At 40.6% G+C, this 17,592-nt stretch overlaps 1 protein-coding gene across 1 annotated transcript in view; it reads left to right on the forward strand.

Moving 5' to 3' along the window:
• Arhgap24 (Rho GTPase activating protein 24) overlaps positions 1-17,592 on the forward strand; it is a 697,838-nt gene that overhangs the window by 54,892 nt on the left and 625,354 nt on the right. The gene's annotated exons all lie outside the window — the stretch shown is intronic.

Here is a 17,592-nt window from a genome sequence, read left to right on the forward strand (position 1 = left end):
ATCTTCGCATAAACAAAGGATTCAGAAAGCAGCCGGCATTCCAGAATGCACGTGGTTTTGTAACGGCACCGTGGTTTCACATCTCAAGAGGGTTCCTGTTTTATTTGTTTGTCTGTTTTTTTAAAAACATTTTTAAAGTAAAATTTTTTGTCTAATAGTTGTTGACAGTTAATGAGAAAACGAAGCACAGGTGTGAGGCTTTTGGAGGCAGAGAGGCGTGAAAGTTTGGGTGCTAGGATGAAGATACCCGATGAAGTACCTACAGGATTTGGAAACTCAAATGATCTTCTGAGAGTTCAACTAGTAAAATCCAAAGAAGTGCAATCATCTCTAAGCGCCTAAGAGTAGGTGGACAGGTAAAACCTCAGAGAGGCGGACTACACGGAAGCGTTTACAGGCAAGGAGTGGATGTGCACTGGGAGGGAGCTCAGGATACCTTCCTCAGCGGAGGTCATCAGATACCGATGGACAGATGTGAGCCACTGTTGTCCTCAAGTCTCAACGCTCCCAAGCTGAGCTGTGGCTACGCTATGCGAGATAAACTTCAGCTCTCAGTTCTTAAAAATGAGGAGAAAACCCGTGCTCCTAAAGGATTTGGCTCTTTTGTTTTACTTTGTTTTGTTCTTCTGAGACACTGTATGGTTAAGTTTCTGAGGCTGGACTAGACCTTGTGATTGACTAAGACTGTTCTTGAGCTAATCACTACCCTCAGGGCTCAGCTTCCTGAATGACAGGATTGCAGCACATGCCACCATGAGCCTTTGTGGTTTTAGATTCAGTGGGAGTAGGTGATGACCTTCAATAACATACATTATCAAAAGGGAGAAAAATAATTAAAATTGCTGTCACAGTTAGGGTTTTATTGCTGTGAAGAGACACCACAACCCAAGTAACTCTTATAAAGGACAACATTTAATTGGGACTGGCTTATAGGTCTAGAGGTTTAGTTCATTATCATCATGGTAGGAAGCATGGCAGCATACAGGCAGACATGGTGCTAGAGAAAGAGCTGAGAGTTCTGCATCTTGATCCAAAGGCAGCCAGGAAGAGATTGATTCTGGCCAGACTTGAGCATAGATGAGCCTACCCCCACGGTGGCACACCCATTCCAACAAGGCCACACCTCCTAATAGTGTCACTCCCTGGGTCAAGCATATTCAAATCAGGATGATGGTCATCTCTTCTGAAAGTAACCAAACTTGTACGCAGACATATACACACACATGCACACATAACACTCTATAGATCCAGCTGTCACAACTGCTCACTATATTACCACAAAGAAAAAATTCTAATCATATTCACCCTATCTTGGAAGATCATGGAGGAAGGAATCTTACTAATATAATCCAGTAATCAGAGAATAATCTCAACACAAAAACTAGACAAAGACATTATGGTATAAATGAATATCCCTCATGAACATGGACACACAGCATCCTTGATAAAAGTGAGTAAGCCAAGTACAACCAATACACATATATACAACTTATGAAACTGTATATAACACATGCAATGATAGTCTATAATTATCTTCGTACTAATCTAGTTTCTTATTTTATTCAAAACACTATAAAAGGTTGCCTATGTATTGAACTGCATCCCAGCAATATTGGCTAAGTGTGGCTTAACATAATAATGTTTGATTTAACCCTTTAAGTCATTTTAACTTACTGTAATAACAGAAATAAATAAAGGTATAAATGTGATCTCAGGAAATATAGAAAGGACATTTAAGAAATTCAGCTATAAGTCAAGATACAAATTGTCAGAAAACTAGGAAAATTAGGAAACTCAATTGATACAAGGCATCTTGAAAAATGCACAAGTCACATTCTTCTTAATGAGGACATATTGATCATGTTCCTTGCTAAGATCATGAAAGCAAGACAAAGATCCAGTTTATTTGCCATGTACTATCCAATGCTGTGAAAATGTGGGGAGGTTGTGGCTTGGGCGATACAGACTGACAGAAAAGACAGTGTCATTATTTACTGGGTCTTAGTGAATCAGAAATAGCTACTTGTCTTAGTCAGGGTTTCTATTCCTGCACAAACATCATGACCAAGAAGCAAGTTGGGGGAGGAAAGGGTTTATTCGGCTTTCACTTCCATACTGCTGTTCATCACCAAGGAAATCAGGACTGGAACTCAAGCAAGTCAGAAAGCAGGAGCTGATGCAGAGGCCATGGAGGGATGTTCCTTACTGGCTTGCTTCCCCTGGCTTGCTCGGCCTGCTCTCTTATAGAACTCAAGACTACCAGCCCAGGGATGGCACCACCCACAAGGGGCCTTTCCCCCGTGGTCACTAATTGAGGAAATGCCTTACAGTTGGATCTCATGGAGGCATTTCCTCAACTGAAGCTCCTTTCTCTGTGATAACTCCAGCTGTGTCAAGTTGACACAAAACTAGCCAGTACACTACTGAAACAAATGGCTGGGTTGTTCAAGATGAAGGAAATCAACTAAATTTGTGTTTACATCAAATTCATGTAAACCTGCCATAAGGAATTCAAATTGAAACTATCACACCTGCTTGGATTTTACTACAATCAGGATCTGCCTGTATCTGCCTCCCAACCTGTCATCACTGGGGTTATTATAGGTTTTTCCATTGCACTCAACTTTTTACCTGGGTTCTAGGCTCTATGGTCAGCCCTCAAGCTTGCTGAGTGAGTCCATTACTGACTCCCAACTGTCTCCTCTTCCCCCGTGTTCTGTTCTAGCACAACACGTAAGCACTGCCTGACTTATAGTCCAGAAACATTTATAAGTTATACTTCTGCTATTATTCAGTTCAAAACTACTCAAAACTTATCTTCAAAAGAATAACTATTGGGTTTTTGAGATGGATCAGTGGTTATAAACACTGGACACTTCCAGAGAGCATGGTTGTGATCCCAGCACTTACACGGTGACTCAACCATCTGTAACTCTAGTCCCCGGGAACCTCCTGCACTCTTCTGGTATCTGCATGTTCCGTGATACACATATATATATATGTGTAGCCAAAATACCCGTACACACAAAAGTAAATAAAGAAAGAAAATTAAAAACAATGAACAATCTTTGACAGAGTACCAAAAGTACAATAGAAATTTTATTCCATTTGAAGATTTTCATATGTCCAGTCTGTGTTTACTATTTTTCAGAATGGGGATCATTATTTGCATAATCTTAAATGTTAGGAATGAATGATACAGAATAATGTTAAAACTATAAATACAAATTTGTCTTTAATTCTTATATATAATTTGTATGCATGTACGTGCACACATGTCTGTCTATACAATGCTTAAAAGCCTATTTTAAAACTGTTTCCAAGGTAGCCATGTTTAGAACTTTCTAATTAGTTAACCCTTTCATGTAAACAAAACTCTGTTGAATAGATCCTTGTATTTCAATTAACAACCTCAAAACAAAATGCTTCCCACTTTTTAAAAATTGTTTTAAAAATTATTATTGCTGGTTTTCCTTTTTATTTCTTCTTTTATACAATATATCCCAACTGTAGCCTCCCCTCTCCCGACTCCAATCCCTTCTGTCCCCCTTCTCTTTCCCTCAGATCCACTCCTCCTCCATTTCCCTTCAGAAAAGAGCAGGTCTCCCAGGGGTAACAAGATGCAATAAGACCAGGCACATCACATCACACCAGAGCTGGATGAAGCAATCTAGTAGGAGGAAAAGGGTCCCAAGAGCAGGCTAGAGTCAGACTGGACATCTGATGGCAAAAATCACTGTAAACCTGAGCAGCTCCTGATGACAAATTCATAAAATTTATTACACCATGAATTCATTTTTCCCCTGAGTTAGCAGGGTAGTCTTACATTTAGTAATATCTTCCAGAATTTCCACTGCCCTGTTTCCTTACATGTTCTCTGATATATTAAAAACTGGAATTAAGTAGCTATGTGGAGGTCAATATTTTCTTTAGGCCATCTGAAGATCACAATGGTATTATGCTCTGCTTAGGGAAAACCTTCTGTATTGAGTCTGTCCTTTCACTAAATTTTGTTTAACTTTACTTAGAGGACCTGCCAGTTCTGAAATGGGGGCTTTTGGACTCCAGAATTCCCATCACTAACCACTGTGTTGAGCTTCCTGGTACATGGAAAGTCTATTAAAAGAAGCCTCATTCTCTTGGGTTTATATCCATGCCACTGATAGAACTCCAAAGAAAGCTCTTGGAAATATTTGACACATCAGAGAAAAATGTTACCTTGAGAAAGATCTTTTTATAATTTTTCCTTCATGGAAATTTCCTTGACAAGTTTCAATTGCTTCTTGTATTTTATTTTTATTGCTCTTAGCCTTTAACACACGTTTTTGTTATTCTAAGTACAGAGTTGAGATGGAATTATAAAGACAAGAGATAGCATAAGGTGAAAGAGTCCTCCCGTTTTAAAACTCCAGCCACCTCTGTCACAGTGTGTAACTCGAGGACAGGCATATCAGGAGGAGAGCGGTCACAAAGGAAACGTCTTTAATGGTGACAGGACTCCCAGATGTCCCCACAGGGAAGCCCCCTCCAGCTTGTGATCCTTTTCACCCCAGGGCTAAAGCGAGGCAGTCAGGTGGCGATGTTTCTCTTCCGCAGTTCCCTGCAGCCTCAGAGCTTCCTCAGCCAGAGCAGACTTGTCCAGCGCAAACTCTTCCAAGGGTACAGTCCTCATGGGTCCGAGCCCCAGACAGCATCACTTGCCCATCGTAGCTGAGGCATGCAGTCTAGGTCCAGGCTGCTCCATAGTCTGAAGACCTCGAGAGCAAGGGAGCAAGGAAAGATTGACACAAATGTTAGCGGACTCGTGGCCATGCCATGACACTGCAGTTTACAGAGCGGATGCTTCAGTGGGTAACAGCTGGACAGCTGCTCTGCTGTGTATTTTAATGCTGCCCCTTTAACAACCTAAGCCTTAAGGTCATTCCTTCCGTGTCACATCTTTGGCAGCCCACAGTTCTCTCCCATGTCATCTCCATTGAAGATGTTCTTTATCATCTTGCCGCTTCTGTTTCTTCCCTTTGTTTGGCCACTTGGCATTTTCCCCACACCTGGTCATATTCTCACTCGCTTTTTATGATTCACCAGGAATGTTTGCCAGGGTCTTGGCATTTAAAACATATTTTCCTACTTCATCTTCTCCTATTTTAGCAAGGACAATTGGCACATATGCTTCTTTTTACTGTGATTTTGAAAATGGATGCCAAGTTGCTGGTTCCCAGATTTCAATCACTCACACATGTGGCCTCTTGTCTTAGAATCTCACAAAGTAAGACACATTTTTATTGCTGCGTTTAGCCAGGATTGATGTAAAGTTTAGGCAGTATGGACTTCTGGATATAGCATTAGAGGGAATAAAATATTCTTGCAGTTCTGGGGGCAGGTTGTAAGTGTTTGTATCCCTTAGATACGCCCTATTTACTTACTAAATCCTGAATGAGATATGTTCTTTCTACTTACAGACGTTACTCTGAGAGATTTACCTACAGGTTGCAGTTCACCATTTAAAATTTTTATTGTATCGTACAGGAGCAATTAGCCAGACGTCTGCCACCATAGTTTGGCTAGTGTAGGGTGCTGTGTGACTGCTGATGTGGATACAATGCCAGACAAAGGGACTTCATCCTGACCACTTGGGACTTTGTGCCTGTTGGTTTGCACCCTCCACCCCCATTTCAGTGTGCTAGCCACTGGCAGCCATTATTCCACTTTGATGCAATGAATTTGACTCTTGAAAAATACTCACATAGGTGGAATCCAACAGCGTTTTTCTTTCACATCTTACTTCACTCAGCGCACTCTCCTCAAGGCTGATCTCCACTGCAGCGCACTGCAGATCCCCTTGCCTTTTAAAATTGGCTAGTCCTTTGTTGTACCGATTACATTTTCTCATGGGGTGCTAGTATGTCCTTAAGATCCCATTTACAATGTTTGGGTAAATAGAATCAGAGCTGTGGGTGCTGTGGAAGTTCTGTTGTTAATTTTTTGAGGGATATCTACATGTTTTCATTGTGACTGCACCATTTTGCATTTCCACTGATAGCATGCATAGATTCAGTTTTTTACATCCTTATAACGTTAGCTGCCTCTCCTCATTTATCCGTTCATTTTGATAACAGCTGTGACGAAGGGCCTGTGTTATATCCCAATGTGTCCAAGGACATCTGATGGTCACTGATGCTGAACAGCACTTCCCACAGCTGTGCTCACATCCTTAGCCTGTTTTAAAACATCAATCATTATTATTATTACTTATTTTACTTTGGCAAGAGTTACAGGTAGATTGCTGTTTTGAGGAATTTGTCTGTTCCTTTTAGGGTCACTGGTGTGCAGCTGTTCACGGTGACCTCATATGACCCCTTTGTTTCCTTTTGTTCACCGTGACCTCAAATGACTCTTCTGATAATTTCAGCTGTAAGGTCTATTCCTTCATCTTATCTTATTCAATCTTCTCTGTGTTTTGTAATTTAGTTCTGGGTTTCTAAATTGTCCTGAATATTACCATCTTCATACCTGTGTAATTTTTATGTTACCTTGAGTACGTAGGTGAATAAAATACATATACAAGTCAAACACTTATTACTAATAAACCACAGAGAACTATTTAATAGATTCCTTGGTAATTTCACCACTTATTAAATATGAAGGAAATATTCTGCATTAATGAGATGGATATACTTATACATTTTCCATAGTGAGTTAAATCCTGGCCGACTATTTTATAGTGTAGGATGAAGAGCGCCTTCAGCACGTCTCAGAGTCGATCAGTGTTCAGATTTTATAATTGTCAGGGCTCAGAATGCCACTTTGCATGAATCAATAGTACAAATAGGTGGAATTATGTTCCCGATACATTTATAAATCATTAGTAATTCTGTCCTAATCCCAACCTTAAAATTCAATGAACAGTTTTTTTTTTTTTTTTTAATGAAACTCAAGCCAGGAATACAAATAGCAGTTTTGAAGTCAAACATTCTAACACAGAGCAATCCAAAACTATACTTCAAATGTTGAAGATTGATATAGATATTTTTCTATTAATTTCTTAGGTTAGAACTTGAGCAAAGGTTCCATCCTGGCATCTTCACACTCACATGCTCCACTGTGTCCTGCTCTCATTTGCTCCTGGGCAATATTTTTTCCCCTATGTACTCTTCAGCTCCTGCTGATTTCTCTCCTTCCCCTGGTTTTCCCCTTCTGCTTTCCTGTGGCACACATCCAACGACCCTCTCTATTTCCGCTTCCATTGCATCACGTGACCCTTTCCAGTTCCACTTCCATTGCATCATGTGACCCTTTCCAGTTCTACTTCCATTGCATCACGTGACCCTCTCCGTTTCTACTTCCATTGCATCCCACAACTCTCTGTTTCCACTTCCATTGTTCCTATGGTTCTCTCCGTTTCTGCTTCCATTGCATCACGTGACCCTCTCATTTCTGCTTCCATTGCATCACATGACCCTCTCCGCTTCCACTTCCATTGCATCCCACGACTCTTCTTTTCCACTTCCATTGTTCCTGTGGTTTTCTCTGTTTCTGCTTCCATTGCATCCTGTGGCCGTCTTTGTTTCTGCTTCCATTGCATCCCGTGGCTCTCTTCTCATTGCTCCTTTAATATTTTTGTGACCTCGAACACACACATATGAACAGATATTAAACACACACACACACACACACACACACACACACACACACACGTTTAAATTTGAGAGAAAATATGCAGTATTCTTCTGATTCTCATTTATTTCACCAAGCCGAGTAAGTTCTAGATGCATCCATTTTCCTATAAATGCCTTGATTTCATTTTACTTTGTGCATTGTGTGTATGTGCCACATCTTCATTATCCAGCCATCTGTAGATGACCAACGCTGCCTTCTCCACTTCCTAGCCTCTGTAAACAGTTTAGCCGTAAACATGATATACAAAGTAATCCTGTGGATGTTGATTGGGAATAGCTGGGCCATATAAAGCTCTACTGTCAGTATTTTGAGGAGATTCTGCACTGATTTTCACCGTGTCTGTACAAGTGGTTCGTTCCTCATATCCCCACTGCCATTTGTTGTCAAAAATTTCCCCTGGTGATAGCCACTCTGACTGGGGTGGGCGGACTCTCTAAACAGTTCTAATTTGCATTTCATGCTGGCTAATAATGCTGAAGAATTTTTTTTCAAGCACTTTGGCTTTTCTTCCTTCCCTCCCTCCTTCCCTCCCTCCCTCCTTCCCTCCCTCCCTCCCTCCCTCCCTCCCTCCCTCCCTCCCTCCCTCCCTCCCTCCCTCCCTCCCTCCCTCTTTCTTTCTTTCTTTCTTTCTTTCTTTCTTTCTTTCTTTCTTTCTTTCTTTCTTCCTTCCTTCCTTCCTTCCTTCCCTCCCTCCCTCCCTCCCTCCCTCCCTCCCTCCCTCCCTCCTTTTCTTTCTTTCTTTCTTTCTTTCTTTCTTTCTTTCTTTCTTTCTTTCTTTCTTTCTTTCTTTCTTTCTTTCTTTTGGAATTGCCTGTCCAGTCCCTTAGCCTATTTATTGTGCAGAAAACGTTTTCTGTGGTTTTAATTTTAACAGTTCTTCATGTATCCTGGATATCAGTCTCATATCTGATGTGTCTTTGACAAAGACATTTCTCTATTCTATCAGCTGTCTGTTTTCTTTGCTGTGTCAAACTTCATTGTGAAACTTTTTAATTGCACTTATAAAGTCTTAAAGTCATCTCATGTGCTGTTAAAAGTTCTGAGAAGAACGTTTTTGCTTATGCTTATATCTTGTTTCTTGTTCCTCTTTACATTATTTTGTTCTTTGATAGTTTCACACATGTATATGAAATAATGAATTTTAGTGATCTTCATGCCCCATTAGCCACTCCCATTCCCTTCTCTCTGTTTCTCTTTGAGACAGGGTTTCTCTGTGTAGCCCCGACTGGCCTTGAATTCACATATCTGTCTCCCAGGTGCAGGGATTAAAGGTGTGGCCACCACTGCCTGGCAATCCAGCTTCTTTTATCTCCTCTTCCAACTCTGCCCTCAGCTTCCTCTTAAGACTCTGCTTCTTCCCAACAAGGTCCACTCTAATCTAGGTACTGTGTGTACATGTGTGTATTGTGTGTAGTATGTGTATGTATGTATATATATATATGTGTGTGTGTGTATGTTTGTATATGTATATGCATGTATATGTACATGGGTGTATTGTATGTATACTGTGTGTCTGTATATTTTTGTGTGTATATATGTGTGTGCATGTATGTGTGTATATATGTATTTGTGTGTGTATTTCCTATTTTTAACTAGGGTTCATTGCATGAGATTGTATGGATGATTATTCAGTGGAACACTGACAACTTATCTGTGGCTACACCACAGAAAAAAGTGATGCCCTTTGACTCAGTGACTATTAACTCCCAATTGTACCTCAGGGAGGTGTGGGCCTCATGTGCTCCTCCCCTATTTATGATGAAGTCTTGGCGGGTCCAGTTATACAGGCCTCGTGAGGACAGCCATAGCTACAGTGAGCACAAGAGAGCAGTAGCCTTATCATGGTCAGGATGTGCTGTGCATGTCACCTCTGTGTTGCACATGTCTCTCTGTGTTGCATGTATCTCCATCTTCTGCTTACCTTCCTTTCACTCTGTATCCTGCCATGCTCTCTGAGACCTGGAGAGGGTTATGCAGATCTCCCACTTAGGCCCAAATAATCCACCCTCACCCCTGCTCAACAGCTGAAGCACTCACAAGACGGGACTCCATGTTATGTATTGTGTTCTACAACAGGAAGCTTTCCTGAAGAAGACCCGGAACAGCACTGATGTATTGAGAACATGCCTTCTTAGCAAAACAACAGTAGCAGGTTTCCTGCTAGAGCCTATGACCTCTGAGCAGGTCTACAGTAGTGGGTAGGAATTCTCTCCTGTGGAGATGGCTTTATATTTAATCACACTGCAGGTTATTCTTGTAGCATAAGAATTCCAAGTTGGGTAGGAGTTTGGACAGCCTTTCCCTCTGAGCAGTCTCTCACAGTACCCTCTGTCCCTGTGAATGTAGCCTGCAGGGAGAAAGTTTCAAATTTAGTTCCACTTGGTTTCTCTGTGTTCTGCAACTAAAGTATGTAGCAATGTATTATTTTTAAGGCCTCTGTCCCTGCCAGTAAACACCCCACCACTGACCAAGAACTCACCCCATGCCTGCTCTTGGGATTTTTGTTTACTAATCCCTGGTTTCTAGGAGGAACTTTACTCTCCCATGCAGGATGGCTCCATTCAAGCCCTTGTTTTATCTCATTTAAAAAAAGCTTACAAAGCACCGGGTTTCCACATGGCTTTTCCACACACCCTTATTTTGATTACTTATTTCTAGTTACTTTCTTGTTGCTGTGATAAAAGATCATGGCCAAGGTAACTTTTAGATGGAGACTGTTTGGGGCTCACAGTGCCAGATGAACTCTTCTGCTTGAGGGCTGAGCAGAGGTGGAAGGCAGCAGGCAGCTGGAGCAGCAGCTGTGATCTTACGTCTTGAACCACAAACAGGAAACAGAGAGACACAACAGGTACGAGTATGGCTTTTGAAATATCAAAGCCCAACCCCAGTGACATATTTCTTCCAGCAAGGCTACCTTCCAAGCTCGTCCTAAGAGCCAGCAACTGTGACTCAAATGTTCAGATGCCTGAGACTACAGTGGCCATCTCGTCCAATCTACTATACTTACCAGTCCCCCTTCCTTTCTATCCTTCCCCTCCTGAATTCTCCCTCAGATGCCACACATGTTTACAATCCTCCCCTCTCATGAGGCTTCTGTTTGCTCTCTCCCCCTAATGGTTCCCTTCCATCCTGGCCTCTATGGGCATCTCAAGTTAAGCACACTACTCTAAGGGTTCATACATAGGATCTACATATAAGGGACAACAAGCAGCATCTGTCTTTCAGGGCCTGGGTTGCCTCACTCAGTTCAATATTTTCCAGTTCCATTATTTCCCTGCAATTTTCATAATTCCACTTTTCTTTTTTCCAATTTTTGATTAGGTATTTTCTTCATTTACATTTCAAATGTTATCCTGAAAGTCCCCCATACCCTTCGCCCCTCCAATTCCACTTTTCTTAATGGAATAAGAAAGTTCCATGGACCCATGCTTTTACTATCCACGGAGCATCTGATGGACATCTAGGCTGAATCTGTTACCCGTGTGCAAGCTGAGACACATGGGTCTAGTTTCTGTCTTCTAAATGTGCAAATCCAGTTTTCCCAGGACCATTGCCTAAAGAGGCTTTTCACCGCAGAATATTACTGACAGCTTAAAGCTTGGTTGTAAGTGTTCTAATTTATATTCTGGGTATTCTATTCTATTCTATTCTATTCTATTCTATTCTATTCTATTCTATTCTATTCTATTCTATTCCATTCCATTCCATCCCATCCCATCCCATCCCATCCCATCCCATCCCATTCCATTCCATTCTATTCCACTCCATTCTATTTTTCTACGTATCTGCTTTAGTGCATGCAGTCCCCCCATTGTTCTGTAATATAATTTTTTTAAAATAAAAATTTGTGTGTGTGTGTGTGTGTGTGTGTGTGTGTGTGTGTGTGTGTGTGTGTTTGCTTACCTAGCACACATGTAGTGGCCAATGGAAAACTTGAAAGAGTTGATTCTTTTTTCCCAATGTGTAGGTTCTGGGGATTGAACTAAGGTTATCAGGTGTGGCAGCAAGCGCCTTTACCCAGCATCTCCGTGGCCTTCTGTAAGGCAGTGTGACTGGGTGTTGACACCCTCAGCTCTGCTCTCTATGCTACGTAACTATTTGAGACCCTTGGTGCTTCTTTATGAAATTTGGGTTGTTTTCCTCTAGTTCTGTGAGACATTTCATTGGAATTTCGATGGGGTTTGCACTGACCTTGTAGATAGTTTTGAGTAATGCAGCCATTTTCACAATATTACCATGCTTGTTGTGAGCATGGGGAGGGCACTACATTTTCTAGTGTCTTCTTCAATGTATTTCCCCAGCATCATAAGATTTCTTTGTAAAAGTCTTTCTCCTCCTTGCTTAGATTTATCTCTCAGTACTTTATTTTTGGAAGCTATTGTGTGTGGTGTTTTTGCCCTTATGCATTTTGAGCAACTTCATTGTTGGAATGTAGGGAAGCTGATGGTGCCTGTGTGTTGGTTCTCTGCTCCTACTTTTCTAAAAGTGTTTATCATATCAAATCAGAAGTTTTCTGTTTGAGACTTTAGTGCTTTTTAAGTACGGGATGATTTCATACACAAATAGAAACAACGTGGTTGCTTCCTCTCCAGTTTATATCTCTCTTGTTTGCTTTTTCCTGTCTTATTGTCATAACTTTATAAGGGAGGAGAGCAGGTGACATAGTGTTATTCCGAACTTTGGAGGGAAAGCTCTGAGTTTTGCCCCATACAGTATCAAGCAGGCTATAGTTTCGTCATATTTAGCCTTTATTATATGGAGGTGTATTCCTTCTGTTCAGGGATATATCATCAGTGGATGTTGAAGTTTTGCTGAAGTGTTCCTGAGTAAACTGAAGCAACCCATTTCTAACCTTAGGTCCAGTTGTGTTCTGATTGGTATTGATTTGTGTACGACCAGCAATCACAGTCCCAGATGAAATTAATTTGGTCATGATGTATGGCCTTCTTCATGTATTCTTGACTTTAATTTGCAAGAGTTTTATTGAGATGTTTTGCATTTATCTTCACTGGGGAATTGGTCTACAGTTTCTCTGTTTGGTCTTTATTCAGCTTTGGTATTGGAAGCTGGCTTTGTAGAATGAGTTTATATAGAAAGAGTTTTGTAGTATTCCTTCCCTTTCTGTGTTAAGGAAGAGTTTGAGGGCATTGGTGTCAATGTTTCTTTAAACGTTTGCTAGACCACAGCAGCAAAGCCCTTTGGTCCTGAATGATTTTGTCTGCTTTCTTTCTTTTTTCTTTTTTATTATAGTTTCCATCTCATTGATTGCTACAGGTTTGCTTAAGTTGTTTCTGTTTCCTGGATTTAATCTTGGTAGGTCATATTTCTTTAACAATCCATGCATGTTTTCTAGATTTTCTAAGTTTTTGAATGCAAGTTTTCAAAGTGCTTCATAATAATTCTTTGTATTTCACTGGGAAATATAGTGAGCTGCTTTTCTCCCCTCTTGTTTGTGTACATTTGTTGTGGATGGCTCTATGCTGCTTTTATTTTTATGTTAATTCCACTCTTTGGGAGGGGTTGTCTGGAATTAGGAACGAGTCACATGTTCAGGTGGCCACTAATGAATAAATGAGCCAATCACTGGGCAAGTAGGCGGGACTTCTGGGTTGGATGGAGGAAGAGAGGAAGCAGGAGAGAGTTAGGCCCTTTTTGGATGGGGATAGCGTGAGGACAAGATGTAGCAATGAGTGTCTCCTGGTTTTAATGGTGGAGCTGTCAGGATTCACCACCAGAGGATGTAGATTTAATAAGGCTTACAAGGTTAGGATTTTAGCTGCTGCAGGTGATTGAGTTACCATTGTTTCTGAGCTAAGTTTGTGTGGTGTTTTCCTTCATAAGGAGGCTCGTCTGGGTTCAAGAGAGAAAGGTATGGCAGCAAAACATGGGTTTGACTGATGTGCACCACAAAGGCCATGGGGGATTTGAAGCACAGGGTTGGCTTGGTAATGACCCACCTGTGGGAACCCAGTGAGCTGGGTGGAGAGATTGTGGAGTTCTGAGTCAGTCTCTATGAGATAAAAATAGGTTGGCCATTGCCCACCAGTGCATGGCCAGCCAGGCAGCTGTGGCAGAGAGTTGCCAGCACAAAAACAAGAACATGCTGGGCCGTTTTTTAATATTTCCCACAACAGATGGCGAACCAATGTGTCGGGCAAGAGTCCACTAGAAATTTAAGATTATTAGCCTGAGAGTTACAGTTTTATTTTATTTCTTTTCTTCTTCTTCTTTTTTTTTTCTTTAAAGTGAGTAGCTAGGTGGCAGTACTTTTGGTCAGTGTTACTAAGGCTTTGAAAATTGTATTTACTTTATCAGAGAGGCAACTCCAGCCAGATCTTTGAGTCTTCATGTCATTAACTTCTACCCTGATCTGTTTCTTAGTTTGGGGTTTGGATTGTTCTTATTTTTCTAGGACCCTGAGATATATCATTAGGTAATTTGAGATCTTTCTGGTTTTTGTTTATTTTGTTTATTGTTTTAAGATTTGTTTATTTTATTTATATGAGTACATTGTAGCTGCCTTCAGACACCAGAAGAGGGCATCAGACACCATTGCAAATGGTTGTAAGCCACCAGGTAGTTGCTGGGAATTGAACTCAGGACCTCTGGAAGAACAGTCAGTGCTCTTAACCACTGAGCCATCTCTCCAGCCCACTTTCTGGATATTATGAATAAAGCTGATATGAATATAGTTGAGCAAGTATCCTTGTGGTATGATAGAACATCTTTTCAATATATATGCCCAGGAGTGGTATAGCTGGGTCTTGAGGTAAAACTATTCCCAATTTTCAGAGAAACCACAAATTTTATTTCCAAAGTGGTTGTACAAGTTTGCACTCCCACCAGTAATGGAGGAGTGTTCCCCTTGCTCTACATCTTTGTCAGAATATGCTGTCACCTGAGTTTTTGATCTTTGATATCTGACAGGTATAAGATAGAATCTCAGAATCATTTTGATTTGCATTTTCCTGATGACAAAGTTTGTTGAACATTTCTTTAAGTGCTTCTTGGCCACCAGAGATTCCTCTGTTGAGACTTCTCTGTTTAGCTCTGTTCCCCATTTTTTAAAATTGTGTCATTGGTTTGTTGGTACATAATTTCTTGTGGCTATTAGCCCTCTGTCAGATGTAGGGTTGGTGAAGATCTTTCCCCATTCTGTAGGTTACTGTTCTGTTCTGTTGAGGGTGTCCTTAGCTTTGCAGAAGCTTTACAGTTTCATGAGGTCCTGTTTATTAATTGTTGATCTTAGTGCCTGAGCTTTTGGTGTTCTGTTCTGGAAGTTTTCCCCTGTGCCAATATGTTCAAGGCATTTCCCCACTTTCTCTTCTATTAGAATTAGTGCATCCAGTTTTATGTTGAGGTCTTTGGACTTGAGTTTTGTGAAGGGTGGTAAATATGAATCTATTTTCATTCTTCTATATGCAAACATCCAATTAGACTAACACTGTTTGTTGAAGGTATTTTCTTTTTTCCACTATATGATTTTGGCTTCTTTGTCAAAAATCAAGTGTCCTTAGGTGTATGAGTTTATTTCTGGGTCTTCAATTCTATTCCACTGCTCAATATGTTTATTCAATGCCAGTACCATGTGCCTTCAATTTTCATTGCTCTGTAGTACAGTTGGAAATCAGGGATGGTGATACCTTCAGAAGTTCTTTTATTGTCCAGGATTGTTTTAGTGATCCTGAGTCTTTTTTTTTTTTTTTTCATATGAAGTTGAGAATTGCTCTATCAACTCAATGTCTACAAGATCCCTGGGAAATTTTTCTATTGGTTGACAGTAGCTAAGAAAAAGGTTAAATAAAGGGTGGACATTTGAAATTAGCAATTATGACTATTTTTAAATAAAAGAAGTGCTATATTATCTTACATTGTCTTTTTGCAAAGAAGTGTGAACCAAAAAGCATTATTATCTCAACTGAGTAAATGAAGGTTTCAATTACACAAGAAGACACATTAGTCATATAAAATTCTAATATTCAAACAAGAATTCTAATATGTAAACATTTGCCAGGATATTTCCAATATTTTGGTATTTAAGAGTGTATGTAATGTTAAGTTGAATCATAAATCATAGTACAACCATGAGTCCATTCTTATTTAAAGATAATCTATTTCTGATGTGATACAAATTTGTAATTTGTTTCTTATACATATATTGGTGAAAACTATCTGCTTTCCAGGCACATATGCTTAGTTGATTGTGAAAATGTTGATTTGAACAATATTCATCCTTGAGTGTATCGCCAGGGAAGTTCTCCTCCTCTAAGAGTGAAGAGGAAAGAAGACAGAATTGTATCCAGTGTATCCAGTGCGGTGTCTGAAACCGTTACAATGGTGTGCATCTTGTTTCCATTATTTTTTATTGCCGTGTTTCGATGAGATCATACTTTGAGCCACCATAGCTGACCTGTTCTTTATGAGCAACTCTGAGCACCCAGCATCCTTCCTAACAGGATAGTCTCTGCTGATACAAGTTCCCTCAAGAGGTTTTGGAATTTTCATTGATGGTCTTTTCAATCTTGCGACAATTCATATGCCATCATTAATTATCTCTGTTTTCCAACCTGGTTGAGTGAAATAATTAAGTTTCACCAGCAAGAAAAATCAGTGTATTAAAAACCTTTGGCTGCGTTTGCATTAGGCTGAGATGAAAGGGAGCCTGGGAGCAGAGGCAATGTCTCAGCTGGAATGTAACTGTCAACAGCACTAACACGACTCACCAGCTCTATTAGCAGAAACGGCCTGCAGGGATCTTTACATCAAAATCATTAAAAACTAAGATTGTCAACAAACTCAGTCCTAGTTGGACCTAGAAGCCGATTTAGAAACCGATTTTCTCTAGTAATTGGGCTTAATGAGTTACTCTCTCAGTATCATGCTTTATGGTGTAATTAAACACACACACACACACACACACACACACACACACACACACACACTGAAGGTGTGGTTCTCAGTCATGCATTGAGAGGTGATTGGGTGGTAAAGGTGCCATACTCATCAAGGGACATCCCACAACTGATTGCACTCTTGGGATGTGGTGACCTCCCAGCTTAGAAGCTGTGACCTGGAATAGGGAGGGGGTGAGGGGTGGAAGGATGTGTCTGTTCCTTAGCCACTCTTCTGCCTTCCTTGCCTTCCTCACCTCCGTGAGAAAATCAACAATGTTCTTCCAGAGGCTTCCTGACTTCCTACAGTCCAGTAACAGTGGAGCCAGTGTCTGAGAGCAGAACCTTCTGAAACTGTGAACGAAGACTTCCTCCCTTAAAAACATCAGTGCTTTGTAAGCCCCTGGGGATGATGTCTTCCCTCCAGGACACTCTCAGGTGAACACTGAAGATTCCATAGGCCAGAACCTCCAGGTTACAAATGAGTTTTACATATTATATTCCTGTGAAAGTGCTACTTGATTTATTTAATGGGAGGGTTATCACTTGGTTTTAATGATATATCAAAGAAAACACTGAGATCTCTTGTCATGCCAGTACCCCCCCCCCCCAAAAAAAATCTTTCAATGAGATCTTGAGCAGAATAAACTAAGCGAGTGTGTCAGTCCCTCCACAGGAAGTGGAGCTTTTAAGCCATTACAGTTGAGAAAAAGCACATAGCATCTTCTGGATCTGGGCTATGACCTCATCAATATAATACTTTCTAGGTCCATCCACTTGCCTGCAAATTTCATGCTAGCACTCTTCTTGACAGCTGAATAGTATTTCACAGTGCATTTGTATCATGTTTTCATCATCTGATGAGGAATATAGATGTTGCTTCCGTTTCCCAGCTATTGTGAAGAGGGAGGCAGTGAAGTTGGCCAAGCCAGTATCTGTGGGGTAAGATACCAAAGAGTGATGTAGCTGAGTCGGATGACAGATTTATTTTCAGCTTTTTGAGTATTTTCGTATTGCTTTATAG

This window comes from Mus musculus, chromosome 5, assembly GCF_000001635.26.
Source record: "Mus musculus strain C57BL/6J chromosome 5, GRCm38.p6 C57BL/6J".
Taxonomy (NCBI): domain Eukaryota; kingdom Metazoa; phylum Chordata; class Mammalia; order Rodentia; family Muridae; genus Mus; species Mus musculus.